Below are 26,021 nucleotides of genomic sequence, written 5' to 3' on the forward strand. Positions count from 1 at the left end.
ACCTTAGGGGGATCATTCTTCCTAAAGTTTCTAGGTTCAGCAGTGTTCGTGCCTCTTGCCTTTCTGTTACTATTCCTGAGAAAGTTTCTAAAATTCTTAGCAAGGTAGGCAATCTCTGTAGCAAAAAGCTCATCTTCAAATGCACCAACCTCAACATCATCAACTGACTTAAGAGCCATTGATTTGGATTTGTTGGTTTTAGGTAGGTCCAACTCATAAGATTGAAGAGATCCTACAAGTTCATTAATAGGGATGGAGTCCACATCCTTGCTTTCGGTAATGGCAGTCACCTTAGGTCTAAAGTTTTCAATTAAAGATCTAAAAATCTTCCTAACAATTTTAGGTTGATCATAGATTTCACCCAAGTTAAAAGCGGAATTAATAATATCATTCAATTTAGTATAGAATTCATCAAAAGATTCATCATCAGACATCCTAATGCTTTTAAATTTTGAAGTCAATTGCTGTAATTTATTGATTTTGACAGCCTTTGTGCCTTCATGCACAGTCTAGAGGATATTCCAAGCAGTATGAGCAACCTCAACATTAGAGATTCTCTTAAATTCCTCCATAGAAGCAGCGTTAAAGATAGCATTCATAGCCTTACTATTGAACGCAGCTGCTTCTTTTTGAGAAGTTTGCCACTCACTAACAATAGTAGTGGGCTTCTCCCATCCGTATTCAACGGAGTTCCAGACTCTCTCATCAATCGATTTCAGGAATGCTTTCATCCTTACTTTCCAATAAGCATAATTATTCTCATCAAAATGAGGAGGAATAACTAAAGAGTGTCCGTGTTCCATGACAACATGGGTTAAGGATCAGTTCAGTGATCAAAAGATCAACAACAAGAGAGCAACCTGCTCTAATACCACTTGATAGTTTTTAGACCCCTTAAAAACATAAATGGATTAACCTAGGTAATTAGCCAAGTTGTTATTTAGTCCAATTTAACAAAACTAGGTTATCACAATCACAACAATCATATCATGCATAGCAGTGGAAAGATAAACAACACAAAGATATGATCACCCAGGAAACCAAACCGGTAAAAACCTAGAGAGGATTTAACCTAGCTATCCTCAAAGTAAACTTGAATCCACTATCTTGAAAGAATCGAAGTTCATACAATAAGACTTACAAGCACACCCACTTGTGTTTCTTTAAGCTTCAATGGCAGCAACTGAGTTGATCATCAAGGTGTAGATAATATCTCCTCCTTGAAAATCCTAAGTTTGTGTAAAGGAAAGCTCCTCTAGATCTCACAAAAGATTTACACAAATAGCAATATGAGCAACACTAAAACGTGGTTAGGGTTTTCCTTTTATACTTAGGACAAATTGGAAAATCCTAAATGTTTTAAACAAACTAGGGCTGAGTTGGAAATCTGCAGAAAAACACATTCTGCCAGAGATTTGATCGATCAAGCCTAAGCTTCGATCGATCGAGTCAGGCCGAAATGCACAGTAACTTATGCATCAGCTCGATTCCAACTTTACATAAAAGATATAACTTTGAGCAAGTCTAAACACAACTAAACATATTGTTTTGATCATGGTTTGCCAACAATACACATTAGAGTTCTAAATACATAAAAACGTAAGTCTTTAGAACCTAACAAAATATGCCTTCCTTCTTTTGTTTGACTTGAAGGCCTAAGAAAAATGTAAGTTCTCCCACCATACTCATCTCAAATTCTTTCTTCATCTCCTCAGAGATAATTCTATAACTCGATCATCAATGGTAGCTCCAAATACTATGTCATCTACTTATACTTAAGCTAAGAGAAGGTAATTTTCATCATTCTTGACAAACAAAGTCCGATCGGCATACCCCTTTTTGAATCCTCTTTCCAGGAGGTAATGAGTAAGCTGATCATACCAAGCTCTAGGAGCTTGTTTTAAGCCATAAATGGTTTTCTTCAATCTCAACACATGATCAGGGAAGTGAGGATCCTCAAAGCCTTTGGGTTGTTCAACAAACACTTCTTCATTCAAGTATCCATTTAGAAAAGCACATTTTACATCTATTTGGTAGAGTTTGAAGTTCATAGTGCATGCAATGGACATAAGAATTCGAATAGACTCAAGTCTGGCCACAGGAGCGAAGGATTCATCAAAGTCTATTCCTTCTACTTGAGTGTATCCTTGAGCTACTAATTGAGATTTGTTTCGGATTATCTCCCCATCTTCATCGGTCTTGTTTTTGAATATCCATTTTGTACCAATGACATGAACATTTTTAGGCCTTGGAGCAAGTTCCCATACATCATTTCTCACAAATTGATTCAGTTCTTTATGCATTGACTCAACCCAATTTTCATCTTGGAGAGCTTCTTCTATCCTTTTTGGTTCAAATTGAGCAAGGTAGCAATAGTATGTTACATGATTGGCCAAAAGTATGTTTCCTTTTCTAAGGCGAAGACCTTCATCCAAAGAGCCTATAATGTTGCTATCCAGATGGTTCTTAATCACTCTTGATGATGGCTTCTTTGATGTGGAGACTTCATCATTCCGAGAGATGGGAGGATGAACTTCCGGAGGAGTGAGAGGACTTGATGTTCTAGATATTGATCTTGTTTCCATTCTTGGGTTCATGGGAGTTGATTCTTCTTCCAGTGTAGGGCCTTCAACTTCTATGTCAAGAGCTTCGATCTCAACAGTGGGTTCTTTGGTGCTCAGTCTTTCTCCATCATCAACCATATCTACCTTTGCTATGTCATCATCAATTTTTACATTGATGGACTCCATTACTATCTTAGTTCTCTTGTTGAAAACCCTATATACCCGGCTTGTAGTAGAATACCCAAGAAAAATGCCTTCATCACTTTTTACATCAAATTTCCCAATGTTCTCTCGATCATTTAGAATGTAGCACTTGCTTCCAAACACTCGGAAGTACTTTACTCTTGGCTTCTTTCCATTCCAAATCTCATAAGCGGTCTTTTTTGTTCCCGCTTGAAAGAATATTCTATTACCAATATGACATGAGGTGTTCACAACTTCTCCCCAAAACTTTTGAGGAATTTGCTTGTTTAGTAATATAACTCTTGCCATCTCTTGAATCACCCGATTCTTCCTCTCTACCACTCCATTTTGCTGAGGAGTTTTGGGGGCTAAGAATTCCCTTTTGATTCCATTTTTTTCACAAAATGACTCAAATCTTGCATTTTCAAATTCCTTGCCTCTTTCTCATTTTGTAGTCTCTTGCAAAGAGTTTCCAATTTCTCACATACTTCTGATTTTTCTTTAAGAAATTCAACCCAAGTGTATCTTGAGAAATCATCAACAATGACCATAATGAACCTCTTTCCTCCTAAACTTTCAGTTCTTGTAGGCCCCATTAGATCAACATGAAGAAGTTCTAAACATCGTGAAGTAGCAATCACATTCACCTTGTGATGGCTTGTCTTTGTTTGCTTTCCCATTTGGCATGCACCACAAATGGTCTTCTTCACCTTTCCAAACTTTGGAAGTCCCTCAACAGCTTCAAGTTTAGATACTTTAGCTACTTGTTTGAAATTTGCATGCCCAAATCTATGATGCCAAAGTTCCAACATGTCAACACGAGCACTTCTACATGAAATGGGTGTCGTAGGAACTACTCCATAGCAATTATCAGTAGTCCTATTTCCCTCCAAGACTTGAATCTCTTCTTCATTAATGATTATGCATCCCTTCTTTGAGAATTGAACAAGGAAATCCTCATCACATATTTGAGTGATGCTTAAGAGATTCGCCTTCAGCCCTTTGATGTATAAAACATCTTTCAATAAAGGTAATCTCAGTATCCCAATAGTCCCTTTGCCAAGAACTTGAACATGACTCCCATCACCAAATGTTATATAGTCACCAACCTTCTCTTTAAGTGACTTAAACAGTGATTTATCACCTGTCATATGCCGAGAACATCCACTATCAAGATACCATAAGCATGAATTAAATACCTTCAATGAGGTGTGCACAAATAGACAAGCATGAGACAAACATTCTTGACCTTCAAACAGAAATTTATCTTCAATTTTCATGCTTCTGTTAGACTGAATTTTCTTTTTCAGATTATCAACCTTCTCACACAATATTCTATTTTTTTCTTTTGTACTTCTTAATCAAAGAGTTAGATTCAAACAGGCTATTGTGTAAGATGTGATTTTTATTCTCAAAATATTTTAGCATGTGAACAAACATCCTAGCATGTTTCTTTGTTTTTAATAACTCTAAGAGTTCATTGATAGGACACCCTTCAAACACACTCATTGAATCATTATCACAAACTTTTAAACCACAATTCAGCATGGCCTTTTCCATAGCTGCATCCATAGCAATGGGGTCTAGGATCGCACTTAGGTAATTAAACCCCAGCAAGTGCACCTGCTCTAATACCAATTGAAAGTTCAATAAGTGTATAAAACACTATGAACGTTTAGACCCCCAATTTACAAAATACCAATTCAAGCTTAAAGTCAAACAATTAATATGCGGAATATGAACATAAACTTAAAACAGAATTGATAAACAATCTAAACCAAATAAAATTACATCTACTGTAGAAATTAAATGGAAAAGATTAAGAGAAGAGAGATACAAACACAAGAACAACACTCAATGTGTTATCGAAGAGGAAACCGAAGCCCTCGACGTAAAACCTCTCTGCCGCCCTCCAAGCGATATAAAATCCACTGTAGTTGGGATACATGAACAGAAGAAGACCCTCCAAGCCTAATTTACCTAATGTACCTAAGCCCTCTAAGCTTCTACTCCAACAAGGTTACGCCGAACCTATTTCTTCTTTAACTTACCGGATTCCGCTACTTGACCATTGCATCAATCAATATGAAATTGGTCCCTTCTTAACTGCTTTCCAAACACCAAATGGCCTTCTCACAAATATGGGTATGGTGAGAAAAGGTTTTGGTAATGTACCTCTCAAGGATTTGACAATGGAGAGGAAAAGAGTAGAGGAATTTGAAGAGTCTCTATGTGAACATTGTGGATGAATCAATCTTGTTTTTATCTAGGGTTTTTCTCTCAAAAGTCTCTTTAGAAGCTCTCTGAATATCGTGGGTATAAGGGTGTATATATATATATAGTAAGGTGAGAAGGAATGTGAAAAGTTAGTTTTTCCCAAACAGGATGGTCTGGTGACTTGACCTCATGACTGAGCTGAGTCGCGAGTTCAAACCGCGAGCTAACGGCCTGGCTAGCCTGGACTTTTGTCCTGTAGTGCAACAGCTGGCATGACTCTTCAACTCCCCTGCATGCTCCGCATGTGTGCCAACTTTGACAGCTTTCCAGTCGCGAGTCACCCGCGAGTCGAGTTGAGAGTCTCTGCATTTTTGCACAATCTTGAGCATTTCTTCACACTCTCTCACTCACTACCCTTACATGATTCCCACCTAAATACAGGGTTATTAATTGCTAAAATACAAGTATATTTAGCACGGAATAAAGCCAACAAGATGATTGATAAAATTTAACCTTACATAGTAGACTAAACCTAAACTAATAGACTTCTAGTACAAGTAAGAGACTTAACTTGCATATAAAGTAGAATTAGGTTTGGGCCTATACTAATGGGCTAATATATCTCTAACACAGTAAATCATCTAATTTTTTAATATTTTTTTGTCTTTCAGAAGTTTTAGGTGGTGTTTGGATAGGACTGTTTTCATCACTCATATTTCAGTTTTGTTAATTCATTACTCAAAACAAGTGGGCCCCACAAAACCAAATGTTGTTTGGCAATATTTCCTCTCCAAATTTCCTTAACTCATTTCCCACTTTTTTGAGTTAAGAGTCACAGAACTGAGTAATTAGAAAAAACTTGTTTTTAAAACACCAAAACTGAGTTTGGTTGGCAAAGTTGTAAATACTCTCACACGGCTAGGCCCCACGGCAGTGACTAGTCACATCACCTCATCAGCATTCACTCCCCCCAACAGTCACATGCACTTCATCTCAACCAACTCTCTTCACTCTCTCATCAGACCATCTAAAGCTAAAGCAAGTAAGCTCGTGGGTCCCACAAAAAGTTGAGTTTTTTTTTTTTAGTTTTTAGGCAAGAAACTGAACTGGGTTTAAGTTGCCAAACAAGGGTGGGAGTGTTTTGGGGATTTTTAAGTTATGAGAAATGAGTAATAGGATGATGAGTGATGAGTGATGTGATTTGAGTGATGAGTGATGAGAGATGAGTGATGAGTGATGAGTTACCTATCACTTAGCAACCAAAAAATGCCTTAATATCTGAATTTTTGAGTTATTTTTTGCAGTATTTGAAATTGTCTAACAAATTTTTTGTAAACCATTGCACATTCAAGTAATGACTTCTTCATCAAATTGTAATACAAATTAAAGTCATACAAGAGCAAATCATGCAACGGTGTAGTTTCTTAATCAATTTAAGATTTTATAAAATTATTTTAGTCTACCTCACAAATAGGTAAGTTCCCGTGCATAGCACGGATTAGCGACTAGTTATTATTATTATTATTATTATTAGATGCCAAGTTAGTTGTTGATGTAGACCAGGCTTCAAATGTTATTGCTATCATTGTTATTGATTGCAAGGATGGGATTAAACACATTCCTTTGGTTAAAATATAATGACATTGTTATGACCTTATAAAAAGGTATATAAGTGTGCTGATGCCTTTGCTAGACTTGGAGCTTTGCTTTCTTGGAATTTTGTTGTTGAAAAAAGTTAATGGATCCCCAAGGTATTGATATAATCAAGGGTCATGCTAATAAGTATCCTTAGGGCACTCATTAATAATCCATTTTAGGAAAATTTTTATACTACTTTTATGGGAAATGAAAAAAACTGTCAAAATATTAATTACTTTTTTTTCATTTTCCATAAAAATTTTCTTTAAATGGATTATTAACCATGTCCTAAGGGTACTCGTTAGTATTTTCCTATAATCAAATTGATGTAAGCTTCATTCCGACATTCAGAATAATATAATGCCTCGTGTTTGTGAATGTCGGAATGAGACTTCATATTATTAATTAACAATGACTTTAATACTGATTTGGATAGACATGCATGCACCTGCCATGCTCTAAATGAATGCAATTAAGTAGGTTTAAACATTTTCGGCTATGAAGTCTAATATTTTGAAAGGTTTTTAATCTTGTCACACGGTAATAACTTTGAACAAGAAGAAGAATCCTGTCATATTCTTGACTTTTCTCACTCTTGGATTTCTTAACGGAAAGTTCAACCCCACGCTCAAACATCAATTCCCATGAAAGTCAGGCTTGACCAAGGCACAGCCTGAAACCAAATTCCATTTATACTAAAACTCCAAAATGTTGACAAGCAATCGATTATAAATTTGTTTTTTACTTAAATAATTCATTATTTGCAAGTCCTACATCCGGTATTTTTGAACCGAACCCGGGACTGTTCCCACTTGCAACACGGCGCAATGTCATTGGACATGTCAGAACTATTTTAAAAAATAAAATAGAGAAGGAATGGGATTGGGCTCAAACTCTTCACTTCATAGAACAGGTTCATGGCAACGTTGTCTCATTGTCTCACGAATTGGGCTCATTGCCCATATATTCTCCACGTCATGATTCAACTTATGGCCTGTGCTTCATTTTATGGAATTGGGGTTAAACCTGTATCTTGCTATGTCATCACAAATTGGTATCATGGCCCATATTATTGCCCATCTCATTTGATGGGCTCACGACCCACCTATCTCACATCTCACTGATTGGGCTGGAATCCCATATTTTTTCTCCTCAAGGGATCAAGGCTCAAGGATCACATTGTTTCTCTTGTCTCTTCATGGAAGGCTTCCCAATAAGATTGGTTAATTTTATTTTATTTCAAACATAAGAATCAGGATTAATATATATATATTAGCGTCCGCTCTTGATAATAGTTCTTTATTATTAGATCAAGACATCAATTAGTTTTTGGTGTAAACGGGAAATGAACTCCAAATCTCTTATTCAACCATCAGAAACTTTACCAGTTGAACTAACTAGAACCCACAATCAGGCTTAATATTAAGTTATACCGGTTGCTAACTCATGTGATTAACTCATGCGATGCACAAAAAAAACTTTGCATAATATATAATGCATTAATTAATAAGTTTTAATAAATAAGCATTTATGATTGGGCCCATGGATCAAGTCAAATTTAGCCCAATTACTAACACATGTTTTTCAAACATAAAACTCAGGCTTGACATTAAGTTATATTGAACGTAATATAAATATATATATATATTGTTGAACATGCTCATACTACTTGATTTTTTTTTTTTTTTTTTTTTTGAGAAACATACTACTTGATTATGTGTGTGTAAATTTTTTTATTCATTTATAAATCTACATTAATGATTAATAATAATTAAATTATTGTTAATATACCAATAATCGCACAATCCAGTGGCACCCATCCCCTTCCCCTCCCATTTGCCGTGGATTTGATCCTGTCTCTCCCCTTCTAAAATTAGCAACAATAATAAATTTGATATTATTTTATTTTATTTTATTAAATAAAGTAATTTTTATTTATGAACTTAAAAAATTAGATTTATTAATCTTGGAAGGTAAGAAATTATATATATGATTTTCACTAGTACATGAATCATATAAATTACCAATAAGTTAAAAACAATAGGTTGATATCTTGAGACTTATTTACAAATTTAGAAAATCAAATCTCAAATCTATATAAAATTATAAATACACATTTCATGTGTGTGTATATATTTAATTGAGTTATATATTTGTAAGTTTATTAATGAACACATTATCATGTTTGAACTTAATTCAAAAGCTTATTTGATTTATTTATTAAATAAATAAATATAAACAAAATTTTTTTTAGATGAAATTGAGCTATTTGTAAAACAATTAGAAAATCCAATAGTAGGTGGTTTCTTAATCTTCTTAGACAATGCAGCCATTACTTTGCTCTTGGAGTTACGGATAATTACTCCAATACCAACCTCGTCCTGCTCGTTAAGCATCGCACCATCAAAGTTGATCTTCACTAAATTCGATTCAGGAAGACACCACTTCTTGAGGACCTTGCGTCGAGTGCTAAGAGCAAGGGAGTCAATACCGTACTAGAGGCCATTTCAGTTTAGCTAGAGAAACAAAATATTTCGGTACCAGTTAATACCAGTGTACCATTTTGAGATTACCGCTAAATATATATATTCTCTTAAAAATATAAAATGATTTTAAATTCTGACATAATAATTCTTTTAAATATTAATAATTATGGTTGTAGTATAAAATTTTCTTTTATAGAAGAGTTGTAGTTTAATAATAGTACTAAGTACATGTGCTTACTAAATGCAGTAATGAAAAAACAAAAGAAATAGAAATCAATGTGCAAAGGTTAAAGTTAGGACATGTGGGTGCTTGGAGATAAGTTTGAAAATTTTGAAAACTTTTGACTCATTTAATGACTTCAATATTCATGTGGGAGTGGGACTCTAGCATACAAAACAAGATATAGCAATTAGGCATTCAAAACTAGAAATACCAAAGAACAGAGAAGTGGAAAAGTAGAAGAAAACAGAGAACAGAGAAGAAAAGGCGAGGAAGAAGAAGCTAAAACAGGTGGGGAGACTGCGATTGACAAAATGGAAGTGGCCAGAGACATGGAAGTGACCGGCGATATGGTGGTGAGTGGCTATGACGACAAAAACTGATGATTTTTGGCCCTTTTTTTTTTTTTTTTTTGGTACTCGCCCGGTTTAGATTTACCAGCTGAAAAATCCAATTTTCGCCGATAAGGCCGAAACAATTCAGTATGGGCCGATACTCAGAGCGATACGAATCGAAAGGGTTTCAGTACTGATTAGTTCACTGGTACGAAAAAAATCGTCGTACTGGCCAATACAGTACGATATTAACTTCCCTGGCTGGGATAGCAACTAATCTATTTTGTGAAGTCTCGAACATAATCTCGAGCGAAACCTGGAATTTTTTCTAGTTGTAGTGAAGACTTTTGAAGTCGGATTTTGTTTCGATGGTACCATCTTGACCACGCTGTAGCTACAAATAGAGAAACTGATTGTGGCCATTGTTGAATTAGCTTCAAAACCTTAGAGAATACGCCCGAGGTAATAACTCTAGACCTGTCCACCCAACCGAAGTTCGGAATTTTTTTTTTTCAACTCATTATTTAAGGTTGTTACCAAAGTTAGAAAAATGAGATAGTTTTATAAAAAAAACATTTTTTTGAACAATAACTAATTTTCTAAAAATTATTATCGCCGAAAAAAATAGAGTTAGATCTGAATCCTTGGAATCTAGAGTAGAACAGATGGGAATTCAAACCAAGAAAAAAAATGTAATCTCTTCCTACAAAAAGAAGATAGTCAATCAATGTAATCAAGATTGATAAGACTGTTATATTTTATTACATTGCATATGATATATTTTACATAATTTTCAGGTAATAAATTATGAACCTAGCTTAGGGGAATGAGTTCATCTCTTAACGATTTAGGTAGAAAACCATGTCTATGATGAATTGAGTACATCCTGCATAGATGCATCACCATGCCTTGAACTTGAAGAAAGACTACCGTTGCCATTGTGTATAACCACATCATCTGATCCTTCTGTGGAATTCCTTGTGTGATTCTACATGTCATCAATACCAGGTGAAGGTTTAGAAACCTTAGGACTTGCTACAGCATGTACCCTTGATTCTTCTCCCTTAAAGGTATGTGAAGAGAGATCTTTCTGGTCAAAATGTTTTGCCATTTTAACTAATTTGGACCAACAAGAGTCGGTAGGATTTTCGTCACTCAAAACAGGCCAATGTGAGTAAAATAACTTAAACACATAAACCAAAGTGAGACTGCAGAAGCGATTCCAGCAATGAGGAAGAGGCCCCTAAAACTGTCCACACCAAGACTATGACTATCTGGAGAGATTCTGGTGTTTAGATCTTCATAAGTAAGCTGACTTGAAAAGTACTTATTCTCAATTGCTTGAATTTTCGATCTAGTTTGTGTGACATTCAAGATTGCCCTCGACATGTGAGGGACAAAAGGAGATCCTTGTGGGAATGCCTAAATAACATGTTAAAAAATTATAGCATTTAGGAATAAAAAATAGAGGAGTCCATTCACAAGAATTACTATATGAATTACATTTTTTTTTAGTAAACAATAATACTTATTAAAACACACACGAAAATAGTAATACTAATGTCATGATTGAGGTTAAATATTACAAATTTAAAGGTATATCCAATGTCACATTATTTAAGTTTTAAAATAACGTGACATGGTGTACACTCTTAAATTTAGAAAATAAAAATTTAACAGAGAGAGTGAGAGACTCACAAAGCCAAATCCATCGGTTTGGTAGAGGGGTCCGACTGTAGTATACTTAGAGGGATAATTTGCAAGGAAGATCTTTAAATAAGGGATTTCATCAAAAATAGCTACAACCCCACCATTGAAAGTTCCGTTTGACAATGCTTCATGATACTCTTCAGAGGTCTCATATGGTTTCAACATGGACTCATGGATATCTAATTGTTCTTTTAGAAGCTCCTTGACAAAGGAATTCTTTTGATATCCAACAAAATAACCATTCTTTTTAATCTCTTTTATGTCAACAAATGTAGGTTGCAATCTCTGTATTGTTAATATTGATGTTAGGCTAGCAGTATAACTTTGAGTTAGGATGAGTACGAAGAAAATCCATATGACTAGCACAAATCTTGACCAATTATTTACCACTTTCTCCCCTGCAAATACCATTGAATTATTATTACTGTGCATTTGCATAATAAATACCCATGTTTTGATTTGAATTGAACCTCAAATAGATAGATTAAAATCCCCTTTATGTTTTGAGCATAACACTTAACCCATTGTGATGTTGTTTTATGCATAAGCCTTTAGTTGTGTAACATTTAACCTTCTTAACCCAAAAAAAAAAATTTTAATGTAATACAAAATCCCCTTTTGGCATTGTTTTATTGTAAAAATGCATATCTATATGTGGACATGCATTGTCATAGGAGCAACTTACCCTTTATTTTCATGGATGCATAATGGGTAACACATAAAATTATATTATGGGGTTTCATGCTTTATGGAGAAAAAATAATGGTCTTGCATACTTTTCCCTAAAATCTTTCTACAAGATTGAAGAAACTTACTGTGAGCAAAGGCAAGTGTAGAGAAGGAGAACCAGAAAATCAAGCCAAGTTGTTGCTCTGGAGGGCCTCGAAACTCAGTGTTTACACGATGTTCAAGAAACCATATATATGACCAAACCTGTAAAGATGAATGCGCGCTACACCAGTTGTTAGCCATAAATTCAAACTTAGTGGCTTTAAGAAGATCCATAAGCTTTTTCTCTCATCATGCTTTACCGAAACCACCATATGCACGCTTGATTCCGTATAAGGCAAAGTGAAATCAACATACGTGGAGCGATTAGCAATAATTGTTACGTCTCCAATAACTGCATCATACTTCTGTATTTTGAGAGAGATGTAATTATCAATTTATGGATTTGGAAATAAATTTAAAGAAATAAGAGATATCACAATTTTACTACATGAATTTTACAAATTGATGTGCCATTAATATTAAAAAAAAAAAAAAAAAATCAATATTTATTCATTATATTGATAAAGTTGCACTAATCACATTCTTTGATAAGTTAGTTTATAAGCTTTCATAGTAAATTTTACATTTTTGAACTAATTAAGACACACTTGAAGTCATTAGAAAGAAGAAATACATACATACATATATATATATATATATATAGAAAAGGGGGGGGGGGTTGTTGGGGGGAAACCACCTTAGTCTTAATCTCGTAAAGAAGTTGATCGTATGTCCCGTTGCTTTGCCTTTGTTTATTCATATAGGGAATAAACTCATGAGAAAGGGGGAAGGGCAATGCATCTCGTACAGCATTGAACACTTCAATGGAGAATCCTGATACATTAGGCGTATCAACAGTAGAAGGATTCCATTCCACTTTCACGAATTCTTTAAAACCTTTTCTCACTGGAACCCCAATCCTTAACCTTGAAGGAGGTTGGTGTATTGTGTATCCTGGCCAAATCAGTGGTTTAAGTTTGTCCTTTGAGGTCGAGTATGCCTTTTCATTAGTATCCTTTAAATCTTTGAAGAATCCTCTCTGTGGGGTCCAATATCCAATATTTATCTCGGTTTTTCCTATCACATTGAATACTTCAAAGGTTGAAGGCTCCAACTGCCCACTAACCAAACCAAAGCTCCCGCTTAGACCTTCAAATGTAGTATTTACAATTGTATTGCGAAGCCTTGTACCATTTTCAAGAATGTCTAAAGCTGCCAGATCAGCATTACAACTGCTAACATTTTGCTTGAAGAAGCTGGAATGCATGCCAGCCTTCTCCACTGCTATAGCCAATGCCCAAATTGTATCATATGCCCATAATCCAAATAGGTTTAAGCTAGTAGTACTCTTGATCTTTGCCTGGATTGAGGTTAAATTTCGCTTCCATTTTCTTTCAAAATCTTCAAGCTGTTTAGATGGGGTTAAATATGGCCTTATTCCCAAAACACCTTGCATTGAGTCCATGACCTTTGAGCCCATAGGATCTAGCAAAGATGATAAACCATCTGTGACCATCCATGCATACCCTTCACTCATCATTTCTGCATTCTTTGCAAGTGCAAAGAGTTTGGAGCCAAGTGAAGCAGTCATGTGAACAAGAAATATTCTTATGTGATTTGCCTTTAACTTATTAAGCTCTTTAATGATTTCCGTATTATTAGAAGATGGAGGAATGACACTTCTGTAAAGGACCCGAGTGTCTATCACTTGTAAAGCTTCCATTAAATGTGGAATCAAACTATTGCCATACTCTGTGTCTTCGTAAATAAGGACAATTTCTGGCCAACCAAAGGCCTTAACAATGTCTGCTATGGCTTTAACTTGTGCGGAGCCATCTTGGGCTGTGCGTAGGAAAAACTTGTTTTGGGATGGAGAAAGAGAAGGACTTGTGGCTGAAAAGGAAATGATGGGAACCTGAGCTTTACGACCAAGTTCTATCACAAACCTGGCTTGTGCTGACCTTTGAGGTCCTATAATGGCCTGCACTTCTTTCTTCATTAAGTCTTGTGCTGGATTTCATTGTAACAGTAAATTACTTAGAAATTTGAAATTTTACTGGCAATGTTCAAAACAACTACTATAACAACAACAATACACTGATAATAAACTTTATCAATACATTCTAGAAAATATTAACATGTTGAAACTATACACCAACATATTTTATTAATGTCTATTTTGGTTCATAACGGCTAGGACCAAGGGCATACTTATTGCACCAAAAGTTATAACTGATGATAAGGGTATAATTTTATTCCCTGAAAAAGGATAGCAACTTAACACCACTAGTTTGACTGAGACTTGGCCTAACTTAACCTCCGTCTCTAGTAGGATTTGAGACTTGGCCCACTAGGCCTCTACACAACAATACCACTCCCAACACTTGCATATGTGTAGCAGGGAGCCGAATGCATGACCTACTATGATACCAATTGTCGGACTTACACTATACCACTCCACCCCAAAACCAATTGATAATGAAAAATATACACCCAAATCTTTTATAGTATTGCCGATAACTTGCTTTTAGAGCAATTGTAGGGAATTGAATTATAGTGCCCCAACAATAACTTATAAAAATAATAAAAGAAAAAGGAATACGAAGAAATAAGAGTTTTAATCAAAGGAAAAACAACAAAAGAACTTAATTACACAATAAATTTTAAATTGTATATTAATCAAATTCTTTTTGCAGTAATTCATTATACTATACAAAGGAAGGAGATAATTATATAATAAATTGAAAAGTTTATATTAATCAAAATAACAAAATTGACACAAGTTTCACTTGGTATATAGGTGCGGTTTGGATCTGCGTCCACGGCTACGTTTTATGTTTTCACGCGTTTTCAGTTTTTTTTTTTTTTTTTTTTTCAGCCGCACCTTTTGACTAAGTCAGTAATGAACAGTGCACCTGTGCATTGTCACGGGTCCCACAAATTACACTTTTTAGCCATTTTTTCATTAAAAATAGGTCTCACGACACTATTCACATATTTAAAAATTATTTCGCTACAGTGTTTTCAGTTTTCAATTTCAACAAAATAAGTTCTATCCAAACAAACCCTATAGTCAACTACTAAAAATGAATTCCACATGTGAAAAACACCTTAATTGATAGGAAAAAACATATATACAATATCTTAAATGTTGTTCCTTAAGTTCTCCTCTTAAAATCCTGTTATGTGGCTACTTAACTAAAAACACACGTTTATCTAATAAGAAAAAAGTCACATTGTAAAATTTTAAAAGAATAACCTAAGGAACAGTACCTAAGTACTGTACCTAAGTCTTGCTCTTATAGATAAACATAAAACAATGATTAATATACTATCTTTTAATGAACTTTTACATTTACATATCACTTAGCATTCAAAATTAATGACTTTTTATTTTCCAAATTGGTATAAATTACTGTGTGTTTATTTCTTTATTTTCCAATTCAAGTCTTAGCTTTGCCATGTGCTCCATTCATAAAGAGGTCATGAAGTTTATCACAATTACAATACTATCCAAAAGTTAGACTCTTTTGGATATATACCACTGTCAGTTTCTTTAAAACCTTCTCTCATCTCCCCGTGTGTGTGTTAAAATACTTAATATTCTAAAAAAAAAAAAAACTTTAGATTATGCCAATAATTTTTTTGTAAAAAGGTCAAGGTGAAGGTGAAGGGACAAAGCTATTTCTAGACTCCTATAAAAAAAATAAAAGAAACAAAGAAGCTATTTCTAGACTAAGGGAACCCCTAAGATTTTAATTTTTTTTTCAAATAGTGTGTATGTGCATAAGATTAAGGTTTTAAATTTGGGAAAAAATTATACTTGCCCCCTTAAATTGAATATTTACCCCAAAAAAAATAAAATAAAATGGTTATCTAGTTCTTTCCTGTAGTATGTGGTCCTTCCTAGAAAATGGGTAAATTGAATTTTACCCATTTACTTTACAGATTCCTAAGTACTTTTTTGTATCAACTTATTTGTGATCAACTTGTTTAAATTTTTTTAAAATAGTCAAATAACTGTTGGTTTTTTTTTATTAAAAAAAAAAAAAAAAAAAAAAATTGTGTTTGACTCTTTAGTTTTACTGTTAGTATCCAAAGTTTAAAAAAATTAAATCTTTGTGGTTTGGATGTTGTCATGTTTGACTACATCTAAATGATTTGATTCCTTTTTTGTTTGGGTTTTTTTCTTAAAAATATACTCGGAAATACTAGTTGGCTTTTAGTTATAATAAGTATGATTTTGATTTGACTTATAGGTGACGAAAAAACCAGCTACAATATGTGACTTTTCAATTATAAATATTGTTAAAATTAGGCACCGAAACAAAATGTGAAATTGGCTTTTTTTTTAATGAATCTTAGATTTTGTACATTGAAATTAAAATCGCAACAAAGCATATCTCAAAATTCAAAACTAGATAATTTTTGGGATTTAAAATATATAACATTGAGTTCCATTTTAATATGCTTTGAGTATAAATATATTTGGAAAAAATTGTTTTTCATATTATTTCTTTTACTAAATAGATATTAGTTTACATTTTTTCATATATTAATATAGTTTTGGGTATTTGTATACATCTTGTTATTGAAAGGTGACAATTTTTTTGTTTCAAGCTTTGGCCCTCCAAAGAGAAAATCTTGGTTCTGTCCCCGTGAAGATATATATATATTTATAGGACCTAAACTAAACTTGACAAAAAAAAATTTCAGATATAAAATATTTTCAAATATTTGGTGTGACATATAAAAATTTTTTAACACAAACAACCAATACAAGTGAATCAAGTAGAGTGACCAGGCCGCCAGCTTCAATGACCAAACCATCAACATTAGCCACTAGACCTGCGGTTGGACCAGCGACCACTAGATGGCACCGGGGGGAGAGTCATGGTCAACGGAAAATATTTTCAGGTTTAACCAATTTTTACAATAAAACAAACGAAGTATTAATAACGTGGAGGAGCAAATCTTCTTGGGGCTTTATTTGAGAGTGAGATCCATTAGTTAGTATAAGGACTAGGGTTTGTAGCAATTTTTTAAAATTGCTAATGGAAAAGAGAATAATGATTATTTTCATTTAAAATGAATCCATTCCATGATACAATTGAATTTTATAATTTTAGAAGCGTAAAGACTACCACGTAACTTAAGTATGTACACACACTACGCAGTACACTACAGATCCAAAAGATATCTTAACATTGAAATTGACAAGATAAGGACTTTGAAACGAAAAAAGATTTTATTCCTGGAAAATATCCTAATCTGAAAAATCTTCTTACGAGAAGCTTTGTTGGCAACACTATTCTAGTGCATGTAACACTTTTCCTTGCTTTTTAGATGAATTATTGTCAAGATTTTTGGGGGAAAAAAAAAAGACACATTTCCAGTGGTATTTCATCATGTGGAGCGATATATGCACGACTTATCATGTTTTCATTTGTGTGTGAAAGCTAGCTTGTGCTTATATTACATAATGTGCATATGTGTGAAACAGTTAGTTTTACGTTCGTACCTGCAGATGCTGCAGCAATTACATCATTCCCAGAATCCTTTGTGAGGAGAGAAAGTCTTGTGCTATAGTTATGATTCACAGTATAGAAGTCTGAGAGGGCCATGGACAGGTACCTCTCTGCCACTCTTCCAACCGGGGACTTCAAATCAAGAATTACTCCAACTGGTATCAACTCATTTGCCATCATCAAAGGCTCATAACCGCAAAGGCTGAGACTGAGCAAAAGAAAGGATAGGAATTTAGAAAGGAGGGGCTTCTGGTTTGTCATTATCATGCTAACGTTTGCTAATTGCTAGCTGGAGTGGACTTCACGTTAATTGTATTAACTTATAGACATATGGCTTATGTTCCATATGGAATCATGGGGCTGCTTACATCACGTACACAAATGGGTCCAAAAAGTACGGCTTAGGTGAATGCATAGATCTGTGAAGATACCCATGTCCAAAAGTGGTATAATATTTTTTTTTTAAATAACTGATTTATTTAAAGAAAGGTATAATATTTTCACAATAGATCTTACGCAACTTATTTGTTTGGTACAGCGGGCAATTCCTTGACTAGAATTTTTGCTTGTAAGTCCATTAAGTAGGTTCAAAGAATCAAAAACCAAAATAACCAGACATATATGTATTTGTTTTACCTTCGTTTTTCCATTTCTGACTTTTCAGTTCGTTTTGATCGACCCTATTTAACTAGTCATTTTCAGAAGAAATACAGACAGACTAATGCCTCGTGTTGCTGAATGTCTTAATGAAGCTTCATATTAGTAATCAATATCACTGTAACTGATTTGGATAGACATGCATGGGCCATGCTCTAGATGAATGCAAGTATAATAAGTTATAATAACTTTGAAACCTACATGGGGTTCTTAATCTATGACTTGAACAAGCTAGGAAGAATCCAGTTAATCATATTCTTGACTTTTCTCACTCTTGGATTTCTTAACGGATTGGCCAACACCAGGCTAAAACATCAATTCCCATGAAAGCCAGGCTTGACCAAGGCACAGGCTGAAACCAATGGCTTTCCTTTAGACTAGTATCTCTAGCTAGTCAATTTAACCACCTACTGGCTTACTGCCCAAGAGTCAAGACCTCACCTAGAATTAGAGCATTCCCGTTGCAAACACCTCTTTTGAATGGTCAGGTAGACTTTGTCAAATTCCATTTGTACCAAAACTCCAAAATTTTGCCATAGTTTTGGGATTATAAGCTAATTTTTTACTCAAGAATAATAATCCATTATTTGCGAGTTCTATATTACTTTTTTTCTCAACTTATTTTAAATAATATAGTAAATTTCAATTTTTAAAAAATAAGTTTGTTTTTTGTTTTTTGTTTTTTGTCTTACATTATGTAAATAAATTACCAAAAATAAGCAATTTTCAAATGGAATTTTCCCGGCATTACTTCTTGATGAACCAATTAGTTGAACTTAAATGGTTGAACCCCCTCAACAGATATTTTTGATACAATAACCCGTGGCTCTTCCCACATGTAACATGGCGCGATGTTATTGGACAATCTATACCATGTCAGCACTATTTTATAAAATAGGGAAGGAACGGGATCTGTACTAAATTCACAGAAAAGCTCAAATTCCCCTCTAACCATACCGGTTGGGTTTTTTGGGTTGGGCTCAATACTCTTCACTTCATCGAACATGTTCATTGGCCCTTATCTTTTCTAAATCACACAATGGAGTCGTGGCAACGTTGTTTCATCTCCTCACGGATTGGGCTCATGGGTCTTATTTTCTCCACATCATGATTTAACCTATGGCCTATGCTTCATTTTGTGGAACGGGGTTAAACTTGCATCTTGCTGTGTCATCACAAATTGGTAACATTGCCCACATTATTGCCAATCTCATTTTATGGGCTCACGGCCCACCTTCCTCACAACTCACGGATTGGGCTGGAAGCCCATATTTTTTCTCAAGGGATCAAGACTCAAGGCTCACATTGTTTCTCTTGTCTCTTCATGGAAGGTTTCCCTATAAAATTGGTCCATTTAGTTTTATTTCCATATAAGACTAGGCTTATCTCAAGTTATATTACATATTCAGCAAAAAAAAATCTCAAGTTATATTATATATATATATATATATATTGTCGAGCATGCATGCTCATGCGTGCTACTTGATTTACTGTGTCAAAATTTTCTTCTTAAAAAAAAAAAAAAAAAAGGTCTAAATTTTTTCATTCATTTATAAATCTATATTAATAATTTATAATTAAATTATTGTTTATATACCAATAATTGCACAGCCCAGGGGCACCTTTCCCCTTCTGGCTTTCCCTCCCATTTATGGTGGATTTGATAAAGTTGATATTATATTATTTTAGTGAATTATATATATGATTTTTATTACGAGATGGATCATATAAATTACCAATAAGTTAAAAATAATAATTTGATATCTTGAGACTTATTTACAAATTTAGAAAATTTAATCTCAAATCTATATAAATACACATTTTGTGTGTGTATATATCTAATTAAGCTTTATATTTGTAAATTTATTAATGAACATATTATTATGTTTGAGCATAATTCGACTATTATCAAGCTTAAATCTAGGTTTAAATTTGATTTTTTTATTAAACAAATAAACATAAACAAGTTTTACTAAAGGAAGTAGATCTATTTGCAAACCATTGGAAAATCCAAGTAAATGGCCTCACCCTCATGAGACATATTGGACCCAATTTTAGCAAAGTTGGATAAAATAAAAATTCAAATCCGAAAAAATAAAAATTGTGAACCAGAAATTAATATAAAACGACGCAGTTTCTATAAAAACAAAAAAAAACTATGAAAAGTCTAAAACCCTTCTCTCTCTCTCTCTCTCTCTCTCTCTCTCTCTCTCAAGAACTATCAAATTTCAAACTTGGCAGCCATGGTGAGGACCAAAGTTCAGAGGATTATGACCCAAACCAATGTAAGCTCATTCCTATACTTTCATTTCTCAGTATTTTTTTTCCTATGTGTAAATGCTGAAGTGGTTCATTTATTCTTTTTAGGGCAGATTCTTCTCAAGGAAGACAACATAACTTTGATGATATATTCGTAAGTTTATTGAAACCGCAACCATCTCTCTCTCTCTCTCATGATTTCTTCTCTTAACAATTATAGTGGAAAGTGATGATGATTCCAATAATTGTGTAAATTGGCATCATGTTGCATTTTCAATCAAATGGAGGTCTCTAGCATCTTTGTTCACTGGCTATGTTAGATGCATCATGGACATTTAAGTATGATTTATGAAACTTATAAATGATTTTCTATTCATTGAATAGATACATTGTCACTGTAACTCTCATTCATAGTTTGGTTGGTGTAATATTCGAATGGCACAAGAAAGATTTGATTGAATCGTGAACAGGAAATTAACCCGATGAACCATCAAATTTGAAAGCAATTGATGGGAATATGTACGAAATTCCCAGACCTGTGAGATGCAAAAATAGAGAAAAATATATGCCAAAGAAAAATAATCACACACAAGACAGTATTTACGTGGTTCGGTAATTTGCCTATGTCCACGGAGTTGCAGGGATTTTACTATTCTCAAAGAAAAATACAAAGTGCAGCAATACAATTTTTTCTCTCTCAAAAACGACATCAAAACCTTAGTTTCCAAAACAACAGTTTTTACATCTTACGCACAGAATTCATAATAGGCTACAAAAACAGGCCAAAAAAAGTTTCCCAGGTGCAACGGCCCGAGCCGTAGCACTTATGGACAAGTCTCAAAAAATCTCCTATTAAAAACAGCAACAATATTGTTTCAGGTCGAGTCATAATCCGGATAAAAAACAATTAGGCTCCATAAAACCCAATAGCAATGACAAGCACCAAAGTACAGAGGATCCTAACCCAAACTCATTGTAAGCTCGTTTCTTTCCTTTCCCATCTTAATGTTGTTTCTATGTTCACTCACTCTCTCTCGTTTTGTTGAAGTATGTGGCAGAGGGTCGGGTAATATATTTTTGCCAAACAACTAGAGTACAACAGTCATCACTGTTTGTTTGTAAAGATAGTAAAGATATCTCATCATGTTCTTAAGACTTGACTATATTCGGAACTGCAATAAACTTTTGTTGAAAAAGGGAAAAAAAAACTCTTATTTCAAATAGGCATAAAATTTTGTTGACTTGGGTCCAATCTGCCAATCAACTAGTACGAACAACAAAAGCTTTATAGGATAATTATGCAATCCACTTTCACTTTCTAATTAGAACAACTTGTAGGGGAAAAGAGCTAGTATTAAGAGGATGTTCACTTAGAGTGTGATTGGCATTAGTTTCAACTTTTAGCTTTTAACTTTTATATTTTTTAATACATCACTTTTTTCCACATTTTCTCACTTTTTTTCACTTTTTTCAAAGTATAGGTATATTTTAACATACTTTTAGTAAAAAGTTTTCTACAAAAAGTTAAATAAGTTGTTCACAAGCAAACCCTTAGTGCAACCACATTGTACAAGATATAATTTAGATATGACTTTATGTAATATTAATTTTGATAACACTAATTAAATAACTTATTATTCTTTACTTTCAGAATTCACTACAAAAAAAAAAGGCTATAGCCGTATTTGCAAAACGCAGCTATAGCCTATAAAAAACGCAGCTAAAGGCTATAGCTGCGTTTTTAAGCCGCGTTTTCCAAACACAGCCTATGCAGCGAGGCTATAGGCCCCTGCGGGGACCTAGAGCTGCGTTTTCAAAAACGCAGCCCAAACCGGGGTCTGTAGCTGCGTTTTACATAGCCTAGAGCTGCGTTTTCTCACAACCCCAGATGCGGGACCTATAGCCGCATTTTAAATAGAAACGCGGCTATAGGTGACACATAGAGCTGCGTTTAAAACGCAGTCCAAACAGGGTCTATAGCTGCGTTTTTACACCTCAGCTTGTGGCTGTAGAAAAACGCAGCTATTGGGTGTAAAAACGCGGCTATAGGTAATAATTTTTTTTTTCAATTTTTTGTCTTCCTAAACACATTCCTGCCCAAAACAAGATCTGTAATTCCTGCCAACACTCAACAGATGCAACCAATTGGAACCAACAAAACAAATTGCCAACACTCAACAGTTCCCAACCAATTGCCAAATAACAAAACAAGTTCATTGCCCAAATAATTACATAAACAAAACAAGTTCTCAACAAAAGATTTTTACATCACAAAATGCATATCCGTCAAGGATTTTTTACATCACAAAAAATTGTTAGCAAGCATCATGGTACTTGATCAATCAGTCCAATGCCCGTAGCTACATATATATATATATATATATATATATATACCTGTGACAATGAGAACACCAGAAATTGGGTTGAATTGGGCTTGCAGAAATCCCTAAGCTTGGAACACTTGAAAGACTTAGTAACATGAGAGAAAGACTAGCTGTAGTTCAACTATTTGTTAATAATTTAACAAGAGTAGTATAGTAACATAATTAGTCAATTTATCAGAGTTAAAACTTAGAGAGCAGAAAAAAAATCTAGTCAAAACTTCCAATTCAATCAAGTTCAGCAATACATTAATGAAATGAAACTGTATGTGCCCTACCTGTCAACTAGAGACTAGTGGTCTAGTATTCATTTTATTTATAATAAAAAGGTAGCAAAAACAGTTTAAATTTCAGGTTTGGACTATATTAATTGACAGTTTAAATTTCATGTTTGGACACAATGACGAGTTTTAACTTTTTAAAATTTTTACAATTAGAGGACATAGAGAATAAAAGAAGTGTTCATGTACTTACCGTTGCTTCTGTGGAAGGTACTTTTCCAAATCAACAACCAGCTGATTGATATATACCAACAAAAGAACCCCAAAAACTACTGAACCTGATATGATCACCACGGTTTGTTGGTCCTTGTTCTTCGATTCTATAAGCATCCACAAACCAAAATTATAAAACAATAATAATAACAATAACAATAACAACAATAATAATAATAATAATAATAGCATGCGTTTAATTAATTAATATATTTTTATTGGGCTAGCATACTTGTCCAGACGCATAGTTAATTGACATCTAAATTTATAATAAAAAAAATCCCACTTAACTGTACTGTTTTATGCCTCAAAATATATTGAATTGAACTTGTCCCTGAGACTTGAGAGTTGAGACTTTGAAGTTTGAACACCAATTGCATGTTGCTCATTTCACATATAGATTAGAGAGATAGAGAGGGAAGAGGCAAAAAAAAAACTATATAAAAATGTTAAACAAAAAGGTGATCCAACATACCATCTCCTGCGTTTGATGGTTTGGTGGACTTAGTGATTTGGTCTAATCGTGATATCTTCTTGTTGAAAACTTGTTAGAGAGACAATTATTATTAACAAGAATTTAAACTTTAAAGGTTCTCCACGACGCTCCCCACCCCACTTTTATTTTCTTAAAGAGAAAAGGTTCACATAAATCATATGTACTGTATGTGGGACCTACACAATGTGAGTGTGATAGTGAATTGTCTTACCAGAGTAGCAGTGTAGAACAAGGCAATTGATTCTTCAATTTTTCATTTTATTTAATTAAACGCATGCTTGACTAGGTTGAGATTTAATTGGTTTGGTCGAAGTAAACCTGCAATGGGAATATGGATTATGTTTTAGTACTAGGAGGCTACTGGCTAATAAGGGCTAAGGAATGGCATCATTAATATTGCTGTGATATCATACTGATAATTGCTATTTGATGAAACCTATATCACTAGGTTTTAATACTAATTAGTTGCTGACAAATACTATTAGATTTTCTTTTGAGTAATCTCATTAATTCATTAGATTTTCTTTTGCAACCTACCCCAATTAAATTTCACTAAACAATCAAAGACCCCAGAAGAAGATATCCCCAATTTGATGTCATCTTCAATTTGGAACACCCCTTACTAACTTATTAATTATTGCTGGGTGGGAAAAAAATAGTTAAGAAGGAAACCTCCAAAATGGAGAACTGATCTGCTCCAACCCCAAAATACTAGAATGCCAAAAAATTTGAACTTTTATGAATGAAGTGCAAGTCCGTCCACTAGAATGAAGGGCATTCTGCCAATTTCAATGACAAAATGTACAATGGCCATGCTTATAGGGTACTGATATGTCAAACAGTTTCTAGGACTCAAAAACACAAATTCCAATGACCAAATTAGAAACTAACAAAAACAAAGGACTTACTTTCAATCACAGGATTTGAAAATAGCAAAAAATCTTCTTCCAGTCCAATCACAAATATCTTTTGTGTTCTACAGTAGTCAAGAATAAGATCCTTCCAAAGTTGTACCTGCTTCTCACGGGTGTCGCTTGGGCAAGGCATTTTTCATGTAAAGACTTTGAAGCAAATTGGAAATAAGATGTGAGACAAAATGGCCAAAAAAATATTTTTCCCAAGTTTGTAACAGCAAGCAATGGGAACATAACACAATGTACAAAGAAATTCCACTAAAACTGTGTATGCTTCCAGCCACAGGAAAAAATTTGATGTTAAGCTGTAGACCATTAACCTATGGTAGAAAATAAGATCATAATAAAGAAAAAATGTTCTTTATAAAGGTTTTGAATAGGCTCAGATATTTACGCCTACTCTTGTTTTGTGCTTCCAATTTGTTCTGCATCTAGGATCAAACCAAGTGAGAAATCATCATAATACAAGAAAAACAAAGAAGAAGAGGAAAGGAATTCACATTTGAATAACCCTCTTCCAGCTATTCAAAGTTTATTGAAGGAAATAGGGATATATGCATCTTTCATTTTAATTACTTTTTTCCTTTTGGGTCCTTCTTAATGTGTGAATCAAATATATGGAATGAAATTTTATTCAAAATATTAAATAACCTTTGATTATAGAGAGTGTAGCCAAGTACCTTTCACACTCAACAGTTCCCAACCAATTGTTATATTGTATACCAAATGTCTTCAAATTTTACAAGGAAGGAAATTTTGTGTTTCAATAGAATTTAGTCACAACTTATGTAAATTTATATTACTTTTAGTTAATAGTAACTCATTGAGGGTGTGAATTTAAAAATTTTAAGAAGTTTGTAACTTTAATTAAAATTTTCAATATATAGGGTTTATTTTTATTTTTATTTTTATTTTTTTTTGAGAAACCATATAGGGTTTAATTTTGAATTACCCTAAATTATAGAGAATTATGCAATTCATCTAAGTCTTTAATAAGGTTAAACAGTTGGTGCAATGAAAATGCAAATGTTTGACATGGAGAAAAGATAATCATTTAGCACAACCATAGTTTATAATAGCATTTTGGTGTGATGCACGAATTAATAAAATTCATATGTAAAGTAAAGATATTTTTCTTTAAAAAACGGTAAAGAAGGATTGAAAATAT

General features: G+C 33.7%; 1 long non-coding RNA gene and 1 pseudogene across 2 annotated transcripts; both read right to left on the reverse strand.

Annotated features, from left to right (window-relative positions):
* Positions 1-10,631: 10,631 nt before the first annotated feature.
* LOC115973964 lies at positions 10,632-17,930 on the reverse strand (annotated as a pseudogene).
* Positions 17,931-23,291: 5,361 nt separating this feature from the next.
* Positions 23,292-25,538, reverse strand: LOC115977373. 2 transcript variants are annotated; one of them, XR_004088540.1, is made up of 2 exons: positions 24,151-25,538; positions 23,292-23,550 (listed from the first exon to the last, which is right to left on the reverse strand). It is a non-coding gene; the product is annotated as an uncharacterized LOC115977373 (long non-coding RNA). The 2 variants fall into 2 exon arrangements; XR_004088541.1 differs by having other exon boundaries at positions 23,735-25,538.
* Positions 25,539-26,021: the final 483 nt, after the last annotated feature.

The sequence above is a fragment of the Quercus lobata genome, chromosome 2, assembly GCF_001633185.2.
Source record: "Quercus lobata isolate SW786 chromosome 2, ValleyOak3.0 Primary Assembly, whole genome shotgun sequence".
In the NCBI taxonomy this organism is placed as follows: domain Eukaryota; kingdom Viridiplantae; phylum Streptophyta; class Magnoliopsida; order Fagales; family Fagaceae; genus Quercus; species Quercus lobata.